The 18,581-nt window shown below is 45.3% G+C and overlaps 1 protein-coding gene across 1 annotated transcript in view; it reads left to right on the top strand.

The window, feature by feature from the left end:
* The window catches only part of CCDC66 (coiled-coil domain containing 66), a 356,874-nt gene that overhangs the window by 132,700 nt on the left and 205,593 nt on the right, over nucleotides 1-18,581 (top strand). The gene's annotated exons all lie outside the window — the stretch shown is intronic.

Below are 18,581 nucleotides of genomic sequence, written 5' to 3' on the forward strand. Positions count from 1 at the left end.
CTCTAACCAGGAACACACTCGGCAACTCTGGGCATTAGCTTGCCTCATCTCCACAACGGCCCCCCACATTCGCCGGGGATGCCTGGTTTCACCTTGATGATACCCTGGAGGGACCATCTCACAGGGATAGCCAGGACGGGTTCCCCAGCGGTCTACAGCGCCAGGACGCCTCAGGGCAGCAGTGCGCTTTACAAGACACATACATTTACATTTTACATTTACATTTACATTGTACCTTGTTTTGTGCATCTGTAGTTGTGACTAGATCCTTATTTATCTGCATCACACTGTCCCACTCTTGTAAAGGTCCACTGCTACACGCTAACTTACGTCCTAGCACTAATATCCTTTGCATGTATGTCTGTGTATGTCCTGCATAGTGCACACATCATGTGTATGAGTTAGCCAGGGTAAAGGTTCCATTTTGAAAGCCCCTTGCCTGTGTGGAAATATGGATTTTCCCGATCAGTTATGTCCCCTATCTTGGACCCCAACGGTTCTATGTGCATGTCACAAGTACATGTATGTTCCCTCCAGTTCCAGTTATGAAGACGCAAATACATGTGCGTCCACCGTCAACATGCCCTCTGTCAGATCCGCCATGAATAGGCCGGATATTCCATTCCTAAATATGAAAGGCCACCGGCTTTATATGGTTCACGTATGCCATTTTACAGTCCAGGCAAGTAGGCCCTGATTCTGTCATCAAACTCCTCTTGCTTTCTGCCTCTGAAAACTCCAGTTCGAGCCTGCATCTGTGACCATGAACTTTGTCTCATTCTCTGCGCGGCTCACGAAGCCTGACATCAGCCTATTCTCTGCCAAGAACTGTATTTCGCCTTCGAGTTATCTGCTTCCCCCTCAGCCGATGCATTCCTGTCTAGTAGTTTAAGTAAACATCCTTCCAGCTACCGAGCAAAAGGCTCGACTTCTCTGTCCTCATGCAAGTAATTCATAGCCCTGTTACCATGGAATATTCCTACCCCCTCGCTTTCAGTGTAGACACTTAGACGCTTGTACACGCACGCACAGTCAGTATAGAATAGATTCTGTCCGAGAGTCCTTCTTTTGTGGATAACCTAGTTCTTTAAACATAGGATGTCAGATATGATTTGGGATTAGGTTGACTTGACCTCCCAGACTTTTTGTCTCCACATGTAGAGCTAAATGTCAAGTCCCCTTCACCCCCTAGTTGCACGTCAATCACACGTCATACTGCTGCGCACGCATCTATGCCAAGTATTATCTTATAGATCCACCTATATGTGACATCATAACCAATTATGTTCCTTTTTACTCCTTATTACACCCATTTTTTGGTTACGCAGATAAATCGTAATTTTCCTTATCAATTGTTACGCCTATTGCATTCGCTTCATTGTAATGTATGTACTATAAAGGTTACTTCTTGTCAATAAAGTATGTACTTCACTTCCTGAACCTCCGTGGTGATGGAACTTGGAGCAACCGATTATAATCGATCATTGGAATAAAGCCCATTCCGAACCTCTAATACCACGGATTCTGCCTCTCATTTTACTGAGCTATTTAATTATGTTTCTGTATCAAATTAAGTCCAGGTAAAGGAAAATTATTTACCACATGAATGGCGCCCGAACAGGGACACTTTCTCATCTCACGCGCCGGCGGTGAGTTGCAGGCCCGGTCTCCTGCCACAGCTGGACGGACAATAACGCGTACCAGCAGGATTTCCTGTATCTCCCTCCGGTCAAGCGGGGGCGACTGAGACTGCGATCAACACCCAGACGAGGCGGTGAGAAGTGCGAAGTATCCCGACCAGAGCCTAGCTGAGAGAGCAAGATCCGAGGTATACAGAGACCCACCAGTTCGAAGTCAAGCCCAGTGTCCGACGAGTCGAGTCGAGTCCAGTCCGGTTCAAGTTCAAGTTACCGAGGCCTTCCGTTTCCGAAGCTACCCGGTGAGTACCATTGCTGGGGAGGCATTTCTGACGTGCACATAGGTTGTGCCGGTCAAGACGGGTTTGGGTACACAAATCCGGTCTGCACTGTTTTAGCAGTGTATCTGTACTGTTTAGCAGTATATCAAGTATTCCGAAGTATCTAGTTATTGTCAAGAATTAAGCTTGGTGATTAGTTATGCAGACGATCATCATTGTTGGTTATTTTAAAGGTTAAAAATGTTTTAATGTTTAATGTGTTAAACGTCCTGCATATTGTGGTATGAATGGTTGTTCATTATTGTGCTTTTGTATTAAGTGTGTTCAAGATTAAGTATCGGATCAGTTGTCAATATGCCGCTCTTTTCGAAATTAAGACAGATCACTACTAGAAAAGGGGTTCTCGAAGAAGCCGTCCCTATTCCTCCTAGGGACACTCCAGGGCACTTCATGTATCACAAACATGGCTTAGACGCTATATTATTTCTTGATTTATGGGTAGACTACACCAAGGGATTACCAGAAAGTCAGAGGTGGCCCGCAGCGGGAACCTGGGATGCAGAGTGCATCATGAAAGTCGAGGAAGAGTTATGGAAAAGGAAAGTCAGACAGTCACAGAAAGACGCCGTTGAGTTATGGCGTAAAGAATCTCATAGACGCACAGAAAAAGCACGTAGACAGGAAGAAAAGAATAAAGAAAGTTCAAATAAAGTTCGAGAAAATCTATTAATTGAGGAAGGTATCCGAGTGAAATCAGAACAAGTAGACAGACAAAGAAACGCCCTTATGAATGGTATGTATCCCCTTCTGGCCGAAGGATTACCTAAGGCTACTCCAGAAATACCGAAAGACTTGCCACCCCCATTGTTCCCAATAAAGGTACATCCTAAGGGGCATCCTAGAACCGCAGAAGATGTTTTTCTTTCCTCATATTTAGATGACGCAGCTCCCGAATATGCTAATTCCGCCCCGCATAGACCGCATACCAGGGAGGTCCAACGCCAAGATCCAGCACCCGTATCCCTACAGCAACAAATCGAGTCACAAGTTCTGGCAAGCACATCTGTTTCTGCATCCGCTCCTACAGCTACTTCTATAGCTGTGTCCACACCTGTAGTTGCTGTGTCACGTTCGACGAATCCTTTCACACCCGACACCCCAGATGGGGCCACGGGAGGTGCTACCAATATCTTTTCTACGCCACCCAGAATAAATAAACTTACTTTTCAAGAGTCAGCACATTCACGTACACCCAAACTCATAAGTGCCCGTACGCTGAAGGAACTTCTTATAGATTGCAGATATGACCCTGTGCCCGGTAAAGAGGACGAAATGACCCTGGCATCATTGCGTATCAGACGAGCCGCAGTGTATTTAGGAAAGTTACCAGGAATGACTGCGCATCTAGATAAAATATATCATTTTGTCCAAACAGGGCGAGATCCAGAATGTATTAACAGAGCTATGGAATACCAGAAAGTAGAGATACAGGGGGAACTGTTACGTTTCCTCATAAACTGTGTGATCAGAAATCAAGACCGACCGGGGGTAGACCCGGAAGCAATGCAAATTCTTACAAGATGGAGCCAGAATATATCAGAAGGGAGACATGATAAACAAAATTGTATAATAGCCATGTGCCGAAAGATCCGTAAAGAAATAGAACGCCTACACGAAGAGAGATTAGAGGTAGACGAGTTCGAACAAAGCGAGGAAGAAGGGTCAGGACTGCCCACAGGACAGTCAGACACCATAGCCTATGTAGGTAGAGGAAGATCTTGTAATAATAATAGACGTCTTACTGACTCAATACGTCCGATATGTCCAGATAATAACAGGAATTTCCAAATACCTATAATTAATATAAGGTCTAACGAGCATTCGTTCCAAACCGCCGACAAACTACTCCGAGAACGAAGGGGTTATCATTTTCTCGATTCTATGGATGAACAAGATTTAGCCAGGGCAGCTGTCCATTGGGTGGACAGTCCCGGAAAATATAGTGATGATACAGTAGTACGTACATTTTTGAATCTTACCCCAGATGAACAGAGGTTAGCTGGGATTTATATGATTCAACAACTCATTATACTATATCGAAGTCAGCATTCGGACCCTGGTCCCTTACCTGACATACTGACTGAATTGCTTATGAATAAATGGAGAGGTGCAGGTACTAAATTAATTAAAGAAATTCTAGAATCAAGAAAGCAGTATATTCTTTTTGTATGCGCAGAGCATGTCTCATTGCCCGTCAAGGAAAGAACCACGTATCACATGGATAGACAGAATCCCTTACGAGAAGTGCACCCAATAAAAGGCGAGGACAACGAGTTCAAGCGCGTATTTGTATATACGCCCATATCGAAAATAGAATTGTTACAAATGAAGAAAGTGGTACCCAGTCATGACAAAGATCCAGCGGGTTTTCACCGAGAAATTAAAGACATGTTACTCATGGGAGAGTATACCTATCCCGACATTATGACAATATTAAAGGTATTGATGCCTGCTGGTATTTATGAGAAACTCAAGGAAAAAGAGTGGGAGGTAGGAGACCAAAAGATAGAATGGTCAGTGTTAGAAGCGGAAGAAAAGGCCCGAACTGCAGGAGCAGGACTTGGGGATAAAACTAAAGCACTGCCAGGTTTATTAGTACAGGTACTGCCACGTTTATTAACTACGAAAAAGGAAGATTGGGGTACAATTTCAGCCTGTAAACAGAAGCAAGATGAAGACACTAGTGATTACAATGCCCGATTTGAAAAATGTTTTGGTATAAATAGTGGCATAAAAGCAAGTAGCGAATCATACCCACATCTGTTTGTAACAAAATTAGTAGAAAATGCCCTGCCACCAGTAAAGAATAGAGTATTAAAATTCGAGAGTACCTGGCAAGGTAACACTCCATCACAAATGTTACAAATGTTACAGTACCATCATAATAGAATTAGAGAGGAACAAGAACATGAACACAGACGCATGAAAGACACGAAAATGAAAATGTTAGTTTCCCAGACAGTTCCAGCTGAAGGACATAAAAAGGGTATGACACATTCCGATTCAGCAGGACCTGTAAAAGGGACATGCAATTATTGTAAAAAGCCAGGTCATTATGTACACGATTGTCCAGTTTTAAAACATAATATCGTCATAGGTAAAACACAAGAAAGACCACGGCCATTTAGACAAGAGCAGAATGAACAAGGAGCTCTGCAGCATGCCCAGGCCATGCCAGCCGCACAACAGCCAATACAGTTTGTGCCAGCTGCACCACCGTTGCCTGTTGCTGCCACACAGACAACAACACGACAAATGTATCAGACCGCACAGTATGAATATCCTGAGTATCAGCGTTACGCATGAACTAGCCTAGAGAGGGAAGTTGATTTACCCCTTATCGAGATTCCTGTAGATCAAGAAGGACCTTATGTACATAGTGAATTATTAGGCCAAGATAGGAAATTTTTACTCGATACAGGGGCAAGTCGAACAACTATAAAACGTAGTGAAGTTCCAGGGGCACCCCTCTCAGGCTCACAGAATATTTCCCTTGGTTTTTCAGGAAAACCTATTGTTAATGAAGTGTCACAACCTCTGCCACTTACGATAGGACCTCTGACCCGAACTACAGATTTATTGCTTACTAAATCATGTCCAGAAAACTTGCTAGGAATAAAAACATTAAAAGCTCTAGGAGCCATAATATGTTGTTCTCCGGAAGGAGTAAGGTTGTTTTTACCTGATTTTAAAGGTCACTATGTGTCTAGAGACATGGATCCCCGACTGCAGACTTTACCTACACGTCTATGGGCACAAGGCCCTACTGATGTTGGTTGCATGAATATTACACCATATAGAGTCACATTAAAGGCAGGAGTGGTGCTACCACGAATGCGACAATACAAGTTACCACCAGATGCTGTAGTGGCTTTACTACAAATCATTGACGAGCTTATTGCCCAAGGAGTAGTTGTAGAAACAGACTCCAATGTATGTAATTCACCGATAATTCCGATTCTTAAACGAACAGATCCTAAGGCCCCGCCAGTATTTCGATTGGTTATTGATCTGCGCGAGTTAAACAAATGCATTGTGCCACAATTTTCTGTGGTCCCAGATATCTCGTCATTACTGACAGCTATTGATTCCGAAGCAACATTCTTTACTGTAATTGATCTCAAGAATGCCTTTTTCAGCGTCCCAATAGATCCGGAAAGCCAATATTTGTTCGGATTTAGTTTAAATGGACGTAGCTTTAAATTCTCACGCGCACCTCAAGGATTTACAGAAAGCCCCAGCATCTATAGCCAAGCACTGAAACGAGAACTCGATAGTATCCACATGCCAGTTAACACTGCTCTGCTTCAATATGTCGATGATCTGCTGATCACCGCGAGAAGCGAACCGGAATGTGAAAAAGCATCACTGACAGTTTTACAATTTCTAGCCGAAAAGGGGCACAAGGTGTCCCCTTCTAAGCTGCAATTCTGTGTCCAGCGAGTTGTTTATCTTGGACACTCGCTGTCCAAGGAGGGAAGGCAGCTTACACCCGACCGCATTCAGTTAATAGCTAACATGCCAATACCCAAGACACAAAAGGAGGTACGGGCTTTCATAGGCCTCACTTCATATTGTAGGCAGTGGATCCCTCAGTATGCATTTCTAGCAAAACCACTCATTCAGTTGACAACACAGGAGGCAGCCACATCGACTGTTCTCCCTTGGACTCAAGAACATACACAAGCTTTTGAAAGCCTAAAGAAAGCTTTATGTCAAGCACCTGTTTTAGCAACACCATGTTACAGAAAACAGTTTACACTTTTTGTTACAGAACGCGAAGGTACTGCCTTGTCAGTACTCACACAGGAACAAGCAGGAGCACACAAACCATGTGCTTATTTTTCTAGTACATTAGATCCAGTAGCTCAGGCTTTGCCTGCATGCCTGAAATCAGTGGCAGCGACAGCTTTAGCAATCAGACAAAGCGATGCCATAGTGTTAGGACATCCATTGACAGTTCAAGTACCACACACAGTAGAGGTCCTTGTAAATAGAACGCAAACACAACACTTGACTATAGCGCGACTTACAGGGTATGAACTTACATTGTTTCAGCCACATATAGAAATCAGACGCTGTAACACATTGAATCCTGCCACACTTTTACCAGTAACCGGAACAGACCCACTAGCTCATGACTGTATTGAAGTTATTACTATAACGACAAAACCCAGACAAGACTTGACAGATGTCCCATTGTCAGATCCAGACCTGACGTTGTATGTAGATGGTTCATGTATGAGAACAAGTACAGGAGAGTTAGTGGCTGCTTACGCAGTCACCACAGATACTGAAGTCATTGAAACTAATCGTATAAATACTTTGTCAGCTCAAGCCGCAGAGCTCATCGCTCTGACACAAGCCTGTATTCAAGCCACAAATAAAAAAGTCAACATATACACTGATTCACGTTATGCATTCGGAGTTGTACATGACTTCGGCGTGCTGTGGCGAGAGAGAGGTTATTTAACTTCCCACGGTGCCCACATTCAGCACGGACCCCTCATTCATGCCTTATTAGATGCAATACATCTACCCACTGCAATATCAATTATGAAATGTAAGGCTCATACGAAGGTTACTGATATCATTTCCCAAGGCAATGATCTAGCCGACAGAACAGCTAAACAGACTGCTCAAACTCAAACCCCCGACATGACAAAGACAATAGTCCCGACACCGACACATTGTATGACAGTTAAAGATCCTACCCTTGACGTAATTGACATACAGACACATGCTACACCAGACGAAATAAAGAAATGGACTGAATTAGGAGGGATCCAAACGGACCAAGGATGGATGATGAAGGAAAAGTCTGTATGGTTCCTTCCTGATTCAATGGTCCAAGTTATAATTAACACTATACATAGTCCAGCGCATCTAGGAGAAAAAGCTATGCTAGACAGCATTCAACACATTTGGTTCAATAAACATTTACGAGCAGCAGCCAAACAAAAGGTCCGTACCTGTATGATCTGTTGCCAGTTCAACCCAGGAAAAAGCGTTCCCGTAGAACAGGGTGGATTTCATCCTCCTGACCACCCTTTTGAAGTCCTCCAGATGGATTATATCCAGATGGAACGATGTCGAGGATTCAAATATGTTCTCGTAGTTGTCTGCGCTCTGTCCCGTTGGACGGAGGCATACCCGGTTTCAGATTACACTGCCCCGACTACTGCCAAACAGTTGGTTCGAGAATTCTTCCCACGATACGGTTTACCACGTGTTGTCTACTCAGATAACGGCCAGCCGTTCTCATCCGAATTAATGAAACCTGTTTCACTTCTGCTAGGATATCAGTGGAAATTCCACTGTGTTCGACACCCCGAGGCAGCAGGTCTCGTAGAAAGACATAATCAGATACTGAAAATCAGACTGTCCAAAATATGCAGAGAGAAAGGTGTCGACTGGATAGTAGCATTACCAGTTGCACTCTTTTACATGAGAATGGTAGCACACTCTCGAACAGGGCTATCCCCGTATGAGGTGATCTTCGGCAGACCACCAAATATGTGGGGGACGCCCATACCACGCAAAATAACTGATATTGACTGTAATATGCTGACAGATTACTTGGCTTCCTTGATGTCTGCACTACAATCTTGTCGTTCACAGGTTGCTGCAGCATTTCCCGACAACACTGAGGTGAAACCCCATGACGTAGTTCCGGGTGATTTCGTGTTTGTGAAAAATTTCGACCGGAAGACTCAGCTGGAGCCCAGGTGGAAGACACCCAAGTTGGTTCTGCTGACCACAAGAACAGCCGTGAAGATCGAGGGCCGCAAGGGCTGGATTCATTCAAGTCATATCAAGAAATTTCATGGACAATCCTCGGATATAGACATTGTGCCCTGCACTCCCTCACAGACTGATTCAAAACTTCCTTTGGTTGAAAAGACTGAAACCGAACTCTATAAAGTTAAATTGAGGCCTAGAACGTCAGACGATTTGATTGTTTAAGTCCTCTCCTAGGTGAAGCGGTTGAATCTGTCTCTGACATGTATCCTCTAGACCTGAATCATGGACAGTCGCGAAAAATGATGAAACGACAGGCGTATTGTAAATCACTGCGTAGCCATTGCATAGTGACATTAATAATCTTGTTTTTCTTGAGTCTTTTAATAATTACTGCAAGCATATTGTTGCACATATATTACCCTATTTCTAGACATGTTTATAATGTTACTGCTGAACATTCTTTTAGTGACTTACCTCCGCATGAATTGTCTTATAGACTTGCGCTGCGCAATAACACTTTCATTAGTATGTTACATCATTCCCATCAGACTAGTAATGCCACTAATTGTTGGGTGTGTGGCCGACTCCCTCCCTATCAGAATTATGAAGGAGTCCTGCCTTTCTTTCCACATCCGTTTACACATAATGGATCCTGTGGAGCATGGTTTAGTTTAATCAATTCCATAGACTCAGACACAGCAGTTTACCAAGATCATTGGGTATGGGGAAATCTGAACCTAGTTTTACTCAAGGTCTGCTACCCTGACAAGGAGGGTCGCCCCAAGAGAACAGGAACTGATCTAGAAAATGAAGTATATGGATTAGGTAATTTTACACCTAATCTCATGATTCTAAATGTCGTATCCGAAGTTGAACTAGTCTTGCCCACCATGTCAGTATTCCCAGCGAAGGGTGAATTATGTGTAAGAAAGGTTGGTTCCATACATATGGGCCATAGTAAATGCACTACTATAGTAGAATTCAGTGATCGAGGCAAATCTTCATTTAGAGCTTATCGCCACTCCTACTTTATATGTGGTCAGACTGCATATATGCGTCTACCTCTAGACTGGGATGGTACCTGCTACATTGCATTCCTTTTGCCACCTGTTTTCCTAGCTCCTCCTGATTATTACAGAAATATTCATTTAGTACACAACAGAGAGCGGAGAGATCTCCCAATTGTCGATTACACTGAAACAGCATGGGAAAAATACACAGATTTCAATAAAGGCATCTTTCCTTATATAGGTACTGTTACTAATAGTAAACTGATACGTAGATTAACTAGAACCCTTGAAGCAGTAGTGAATGAGACTATTTCCGCCTTAGGCAATTTAACGGAAGAGCAGTCTGCTATGCGGATTGTTGTGCTTCAAAATCGTCTTGTTCTTGACGTCATCCTGGCTGATAGGGGCGGAGCTTGTAGGGTCATCGGATCAAGCTGCTGCGTATTCATACCAGAAAATTCGCCATCTGTATATAAAGCCATCACTCGCCTTCATAAGATTGTAAACCAGATACACCAGAACCCAGGCACTTGGACTTGGTCCAGTTGGTTTTGGAGTGTGATATCGGCCTGGGGATGGAGAGTTTTATCCTTCCTAGGTATTGGCCTTCTCATACTATTCAGTTGCTGTCTATGTCTGCAATGTGGACCAGCGATTTGTGGTCTGTGTACCACATCGTGTATTCCACCACCAAGATTTCGTTCGTCCCGGAAGAAGAAAGAAGAACAAATGATGTTATATTAACAGATCAATGGATTGATGAAGATTGATATCTCTTAACGGGCAAGTAGGGGACAAGGAGGGAATGTGGAAATATGGATTTTCCCGATCAGTTATGTCCCCTATCTTGGACCCCAACGGTTCTATGTGCATGTCACAAGTACATGTATGTTCCCTCCAGTTCCAGTTATGAAGACGCAAATACATGTGCGTCCACCGTCAACATGCCCTCTGTCAGATCCGCCATGAATAGGCCGGATATTCCATTCCTAAATATGAAAGGCCACCGGCTTTATATGGTTCACTTATGCCATTTTACAGTCCAGGCAAGTAGGCCCTGATTCTGTCATCAAACTCCTCTTGCTTTCTGCCTCTGAAAACTCCAGTTCGAGCCTGCATCTGTGACCATGAACTTTGTCTCATTCTCTGCGCGGCTCACGAAGCCTGACATCAGCCTATTCTCTGCCAAGAACTGTATTTCGCCTTCGAGTTATCTGCTTCCCCCTCAGCCGATGCATTCCTGTCTAGTAGTTTAAGTAAACATCCTTCCAGCTACCGAGCAAAAGGCTCGACTTCTCTGTCCTCATGCAAGTAATTCATAGCCCTGTTACCATGGAATATTCCTACCCCCTCGCTTTCAGTGTAGACACTTAGACGCTTGTACACGCACGCACAGTCAGTATAGAATAGATTCTGTCCGAGAGTCCTTCTTTTGTGGATAACATAGTTCTTTAAACATAGGATGTTAGATATGATTTGGGATTAGGTTGACTTGACCTCCCAGACTTTTTGTCTCCACATGTAGAGCTAAATGTCAAGTCCCCTTCACCCCCTAGTTGCACGTCAATCACACGTCATACTGCTGCGCACGCATCTATGCCAAGTATTATCTTATAGATCCACCTATATGTGACATCATAACCAATTATGTTCCTTTTTACTCCTTATTACACCCATTTTTTGGTTACGCAGATAAATCGTCATTTTCCTTATGAATTGTTACGCCTATTGCATTCGCTTCATTGTAATGTATGTACTATAAAGGTTACTTCTTGTCAATAAAGTATGTACTTCACTTCCTGAACCTCCGTGGTGATGGAACTTGGAGCAACCGATTATAATCGATCATTGGAATAAAGCCCATTCCGAACCTCTAATACCACGGATTCTGCCTCTCATTTTACTGAGCTATTTAATTATGTTTCTGTATCAAATTAAGTCCAGGTAAAGGAAAATTATTTACCACACCTGTTTAAGTGGGAGGTGAGGTTGTTTTCCCAGACAGTGGAAATGTCCGCATGAGGAATGATGCTTCCTTTTAGAAATTCAATTATGTCCTTTTTAGGTCTCGCCTAGCGAAGCAGCGCAGCTGCTCGCTAGCAAGATCTATTGTTGTCGATTTAAGTTTGGAAGGGGGACAGGAGATGTGCACTTTCCCAGACAGCTGATGTGCATGCTCACGGCGTCTGTTTGAGTTTCGGCCCAGACAGCCGATGTGCACGCTCACGGCGTAGCTTCGGGCCGGACTGCCGATGTGCACGCTCACGGCGCCTCTTTCAGTTTCCGCCCTGCCCGGACAGCCCATGTGCACGCTCGCACGTCAGTCAGCCCCGCGCCCAGCTGGGGTTGCTGGACGGTGCGGAGTGCCGGCGCGCTTGCCCCTTGCGCCCCCCTGCGGGAGCTGGAGGCTGAGTGTTACCGCTACCCCCTCCCTGGACTGGAAAAAAGCATCTTGGGACTGGTTTTGGGGCATCACCCCTCATCAGCCAGGCTAGCTTGAATCCACTGGTGCAGTTAGCACGGGACCCATGTCTTTTCATACCCTTCCCTACTCACAGCCAGCACGTTGTGCCTCCTGGAAGAGAGATGGGATACCAGAGACATGCTGCAGTCCTGACCACGGCTGTCAAATGCTGGCCAAGGGTTAAAAGGCTTCTATTGGGAGATTGTCATTGCCAGAGTCTAAAACCTGCAACTCTTCTTACAAAGAGTTATGGGGAACATGTGGGGGGAAGGGGGAAAAGGAGGAGCTTAAATCCAGAGTACAGTGGCCAGATGCTAGTGGATTGGTGCCTGTATGTTTTAGTGTGTAGTGTTTAATTTTTAAAAAGTGTTAAAATATTTCAATAAAAAAAATACATCACTGGGTTGGGCTGGGCTATCAGGTATTGTGCTGCTGGGTGATTGTTGAGGTTCAGGCACCGCCACCACAGCCCTGAAAAACCTAACTGCTCGCCAAAGCTACCGCTGTGTTCACTGCTGAATGGTTTGTACTGGACCAATTTGCAGAGCCACAGTCCTTAAGTCATCAGAGGCAAACTACCCAGCCAGCACAGCCATGATCCAGTTCCCCTTCTGGCCCAGTTGCCATCACAAACTGGGTCTGACAGAAAGAGTTTGTAACCCAGGAAACACTTTTGCTTCTGACTTCTTTGAAATGCTGGGAATAAACAAAAAAAGGCAATGATGTAACATTTTAGTGTATGTAATAGGGTAGACTTTTGCTTCTTTGCATGTTTGCAGACACACATCCATTAAAAAGCTCACACAGTTCCAGCCACCACTAATAAAAGAAGTGCCTGAGTAATAGTATGTTTTATACTGCTAAGGAAATACAAAAGATTCTATTGTGGGTTTGGAGTTTGCTAAGACCTTGTGGTTATAATTAGGCTTTCCTGTTTTCAGTTTCTATTTTTGTTAAATTCTGGTGGGGTTGTTTCAGTGTTTACAAGGGATTTAAATACCTTTAAACTGTGGTTACACATTTTCATACCATTAAAAACAACAAACATTGTTTTTCTGGTGTTTATGGAATGTTTTGCTTTTATTATTGCTTGTTTCTCCACTGATAGTTCATGGTATATAGACAGTGTACATACAGTATACAAGGTCCAAATATATTTCTGCAAATACTTCTTCAGTGAGTCTTTGATCTAGGCCTGAGGGTAGTTCGCGGAGTTTTACTACGCGGAACTCCGCGAAGTTACAAAAAACTCAGCGAAGTTCTGCGAGTGGGGGAGTGCAGTGCGAACTGCAGTTTGAGTTGCTATTTCTGCCGCTCAGGTAGAAATTCTACCGGAGTGGCAGCTCTTACAATTCGTGATCGCAAACTCACCGCTCACGAGCAGGGAAAAAACTCTGCTGCACATCGCGAAGCGGAGTTTTCTGCACTCCGCGGAATGCAGAAAACTCTGCAAACTCGGTGAACGGAGCGAAGTTCACCGCTCAGGCCTACTTTGATCATGTGCGCTTGCTCTTTCCTTCCCATGTAAAGGTTTTTATATGAAAAGGCCCTCTCAACATTGGCACTTGAGACAGGCGAAGCCAAAACAGCCAGTACACAATTTGCTAACTGTGGCCACTGACCTAGCTTTCCATGCCAATACTGGTGCACTTGAAGATTGTGATTTTCTGGGCAGGTTCTGCAACATTTGCGTTGAACTGGGCGCATATGCCCTCAGAGTTATTAAAGCGGTCTATTCTGATTCTATACAGTTTATAACATATTTAAACAAGACCTAAAAACATGCTTCTAAACCCTGAATCTTTAGACCAAAGACCACATAACTGAAAAAAGCTAAAGGAAGAAGAAACAATATTTTCGTGACGTCCCTAAACAACAAAACTCAAGCAGAATAATGTTGCCCAGTCTTTCTTGCTGCTAGTTTGTATAGCAAAGTTGCATTGTATTGGCCACTTCAGGAAGAAAATAAACGACTCTCACTCTCCTTTTTCCTTTCTTTGAATGATATTTAGTTTGTGGGTGTGCAGGTTGTTTTTCAGTGTTTATATGTTTACACAGGTGAGGGCTATCTCCTTTTCGGTGGTGTTTTATCAGTTATTATAGGTTTAAACCTATAACGGACAGCCTAATTATAATGAATGTACACAATATACTTACTCCTATAATCTTTGAGCGACCCCCCGTCATTCATTGGTCTGTTGTGTCATTCACTTATTTTTGTTTTCCCTACTGCAGCATCTTTCGCAAAGGGCATATCAGCACAGAAAGTAGTTACTTCAGAGCTATGGCCTGTTACGGCAATGTGTTCTTTTAGAAACCCAACCAATATTTTTTATTTCAGCCATTTATTGTTATAGTGGTGCAGGCTCTGCAGCTCCCCCAACAATAAAGTTGTACAAAAAGCAGGGCATGACCACGCAAGATGGCTGACAGGGCACATCCTTAAGGAGCTCCTCACAAACCTGTCAATATCCTTCTTAATCCTGATGCATAATCCGCAATATTAGTGGCTTCCAGATGGAAACACTGTTGGGGACCCAATCTGCCCTCCTGTAGTGCTGAAACTGATCTGGGCAGCAGAGGCAGAACGCTGTTTGTGCAGATGCCAGGCGCAGCCTATTCAGGGAAATCGCAATGCGATGCCTTCAGTGTCTGACATCTGCCATGCAGAGCAATACTGGAACCCTGATCCTCGTGCAGAAGCCTGAAGGATGTGGGGATAGGTGGAGGAGTGTGCCCGCAGATCCTGGGCCACTTCTGGTGCCAGTTGCTGTTGCAGTGCGAGAGGATTGGGGGCGGTCTGCCAGTGCCTCGGCTGGTGTGTGGACGCCAGCCGGCTGCTGCCTCCCATTTCCCTGAAGGTGCCACTGCCATGCCAGGAGGCCGGCCAACTGACGATTGAGGTCACAGTCTCCGAGAACGGCAAAGGGGTTTGGAGATGGTCACGAGCTGCAGATTGGCTCGTTAGAGCCCCCCTACCCTTGAGAGATGGTGACTGCTGGTAAGGGCGCAAGCATCCTGGGACAAGATCATATCGGTGTACAGTGTAAGGTGCAGTCCAGTGAGTCTGGGGTGGGGCAAGGTCAGGCTGCAGTGTCACCAGCAGGGGGAGAAGTAGTAGTGGGCACTGAAAGTGCGCATGTCGGTTTGGCTGGCCGTCTACGGCCGGCCAAACCAATATATTCACTTTGATATCTCCAGGCTGTTCTTTAGAGATCTCTGCAGGGCTCAGGAGCACGGCCTCCCAGTTTGTGCTGAAGTGTGAAACCGGCCTGCTCCGCCCAATCCCAGCACTTCTCTCATGCTGGGTGTAATAGCATGATAGAAGCACTCGGATTGTGTTGTGAACTGGGAGCCTGTGCTCATGGTAACTGCAGTGCCGGGAGCAGAGGGGCAGTGTGGTGTGGGAGCAAAAGGTAATGGATATTAATTTTTTAATGTATTTTTCCCCATGCTGCCCCCGCAGTGCCCAACCGCGTAGAATGGCACCAGCTGAGACTGTCTTACTGCATAAAGCAGTTCCCTCTTGGGGGATTTCTTTGTTAGTGCCACGAGATATGTATACGATGCATATGAAGCCCGGTGGCCACTGAGCCTCTTTGGCAGATTCTCTGACGGACTACATGGAACACAAATGGGATACCACAACTAGCAGAGCAAACGGGAGGCCATGAAGGCAGTAAAGTGAGCTGCTAGCATATAGGTAACGTGTGGCATACGCAAACAGTTGGAGCTGGAGATGAGGAACAACTGGCATTGCATCAGCTAAGAGAAATGCTCACGGTGGAGGATAGGCAGGTACACAGCGGGAATGTCACACTCTTTGGGAAGAATTGGATAAATTCATGCTAACACAATATAGGCAACTCCGGAGGGTGACAAATCAAGGACACTCCTTGGCCTGGACACTTCCACAGGAGCAGGAAGCATCACCTATTTTACACCTCCGGGACCAGGGTGGTGGAGGGGCGGATGGTTACGGCACAACATGACATTCTGCAGACCTATTAGGCACATCTCAGGGTGGTGTACAGGGCTAGAGAACCCAGGACATGGGATTCAGTGGATGTATTTCTTTGCCAGCTCGCACTTTCCAGAATTGCGGTGGAGGGCGTGCAAGACCTGGACAGAGACCTCATGCTGGAGGAGCTGCGGGGTGGGCCATATAGGAACTCAATAGGTCAAAGGCGCTGGGGGTGACTTCTACCAAACCCACTCTGTACTCCTCTTGGAGTGGTTATTAGAAGCATTCCAGGAGATGAGAAGGAAGAAGATTCCCCCCCATCCCCTGCCCTCCATTCAAGAGAGAATTATAAGCCTATTGTTTAAACCTGGAGGGTGTGCGGCGTACCCATCGGCGTACAGGCCGCTCACCATGATCAATTCTGACAATAAGGTGCTCTGCAAGTTGTTAGCGACCAGGCTCGGAAGGGTGATTTGCAACGTAGGACGTGATCAAGGTAGATTTATCAAGGGTCTGAGTACAGCTCTCAATATACATAGATTGACACGTGTTGCATGAAGTTACTGACTATGAGCAGGAAATGGCATTTGTGCCCATCAACCTAGAAAATGCCTATGGTACGGTGGATTGGTCCTATTTACTGGCTGTGCTGAAGGCAATTAATTTTGGACCCTCCTTCTGTGACTGGGTGAGGTTACTATACACAGCACTGCTGGCCAGGGTTCGGATGGGTGCTTTGGTGATGGAAAACTGGTCGTTGGGGGAGAGGCACCCATCGGGTTGCCCCCATCACCACTGCTCTTTGATTTGACGTAGTAGCCCCTATCGGTCCTATTACAGCGAGAAATGACAGATTGAGAGATTCCTGTGGGAGACACTGTGCACATCATATTGCTTTATGCGGATGAGTCTCTCGTGTATGTCTGTCTCCCAAGGACTCTGAAGCAACATATGGTGGTTTTTTGAAGAGGTCTTTGGCCTGCATGTCAATCATAGTAGGACACTTTTATTTCCCCTGGGGGGATTGGCGAATGTTCCTAGAAAGCATCTGCCGGTGATTGGTTTCCGATGGGAAACAGTTTCCAATACTTGGGAGTTATGGTGGCCCACACCTTGGCACGACAGATGCACTGTAATAAAGAGGGCACGCTTCCCTTCTCTATTATGGGTAGAGTGGCTGTAGCCAAGAAGTTCTTCCTCTGCGTTGCTTCTTGCGGTTCAAAATTCTTTGTGCCCCCTAGATCAGGGAATTTTTAAACGCTTGAACAGCTTGCTAATTTCCTTGGTGTGGGCAGGTCGCTGCAGAAGAGCGGCTATGCCAATATTAAAGCGAGAGATGTAAGATGGACAACTAGCATTACCTGACATTCAACACAATTACTATGTAGCCCACTTACAATATGCAGCTTAATGGCTAGCATATTCCGACAATTGGGAGAGGCACCTTTGATGAGGCACGACCGGAGGAATTCCACAGTCTCGGCTTCTCAAAAGTGGGGGGAGGGCAGATTAACCTTTTCCCTAATTGTTATGACACACCGCAACGGTCTGGCAGAGGATAGTCCCCAAAGTCCTCCATAGAGCACCCTTTGAGCGGGAGCTACTGCTTTGAGACTTGGCTCCATTTCATACAATAGATGCAGACCTGTCCATAGAGCGGAGGATGGGATGCCTACTGGCTGGTGATCTCTACCTCAGGGAGGTCTTTATTAATTAACAAGAAGCCCAGGATACCTTTCAGGTCTGGCTGGTCAGTTCCTGCGCTATGCAAAACTAGAGAATAGTGCAAAAGAGGTGTGGTGCACCTTTCTTGCAGCTCCAGTGCCATTACGGGTACTGGGTGGGCTTCCTCCGTTGGGGTGAGGGACGCCGCAAGATATTGTTCTTGTATGGGGTCATCCTGGGGGGGTAGGGGAGGACTCTCAAAGTAATCACTGATGGCTCGACATTCATGGGAGTTGGAATTGGTTAAACCTTTCTCGCACGAAGATTGGATTCGAGCCTTTGCGTTGGTCCAGGTATCATGCAATAGTAGATTCAAACTTGTACTCTTCCGCTACCTTCACTGAATGTACATTACTACACATGCCCTCAGTAAAATTTACAAACCCAGGGTAGTCAAATGTCCCAGATGCGGGGAGGACATGGCCTCCTTACTATATTTGGCCTGGACATGCGGAAAAGTCATGCCGTATTGGGGGGGTAGGGGGAATGGTGCCACAGCTCGAAGCGACTACTGGTCTTCGGCTCCCAGTTACGCCACAGTCATGCTTGTTGGGTTATGGTGGCTAAGTGTAAAGGCTGGAAAATGCCTTATAGGTTCTTGTAACTTGCCCTCCTAGCAAAAAGAAGGGTGGCTATTAATTGGATGGGTACATGGGCACCTCGGATAGAAATGTGGATCAAAGATGTCCTGGAGTA

The sequence above is a fragment of the Triturus cristatus genome, chromosome 9 (genome assembly GCF_964204655.1).
Source record: "Triturus cristatus chromosome 9, aTriCri1.1, whole genome shotgun sequence".
Taxonomy (NCBI): Eukaryota; Metazoa; Chordata; class Amphibia; order Caudata; family Salamandridae; genus Triturus; species Triturus cristatus.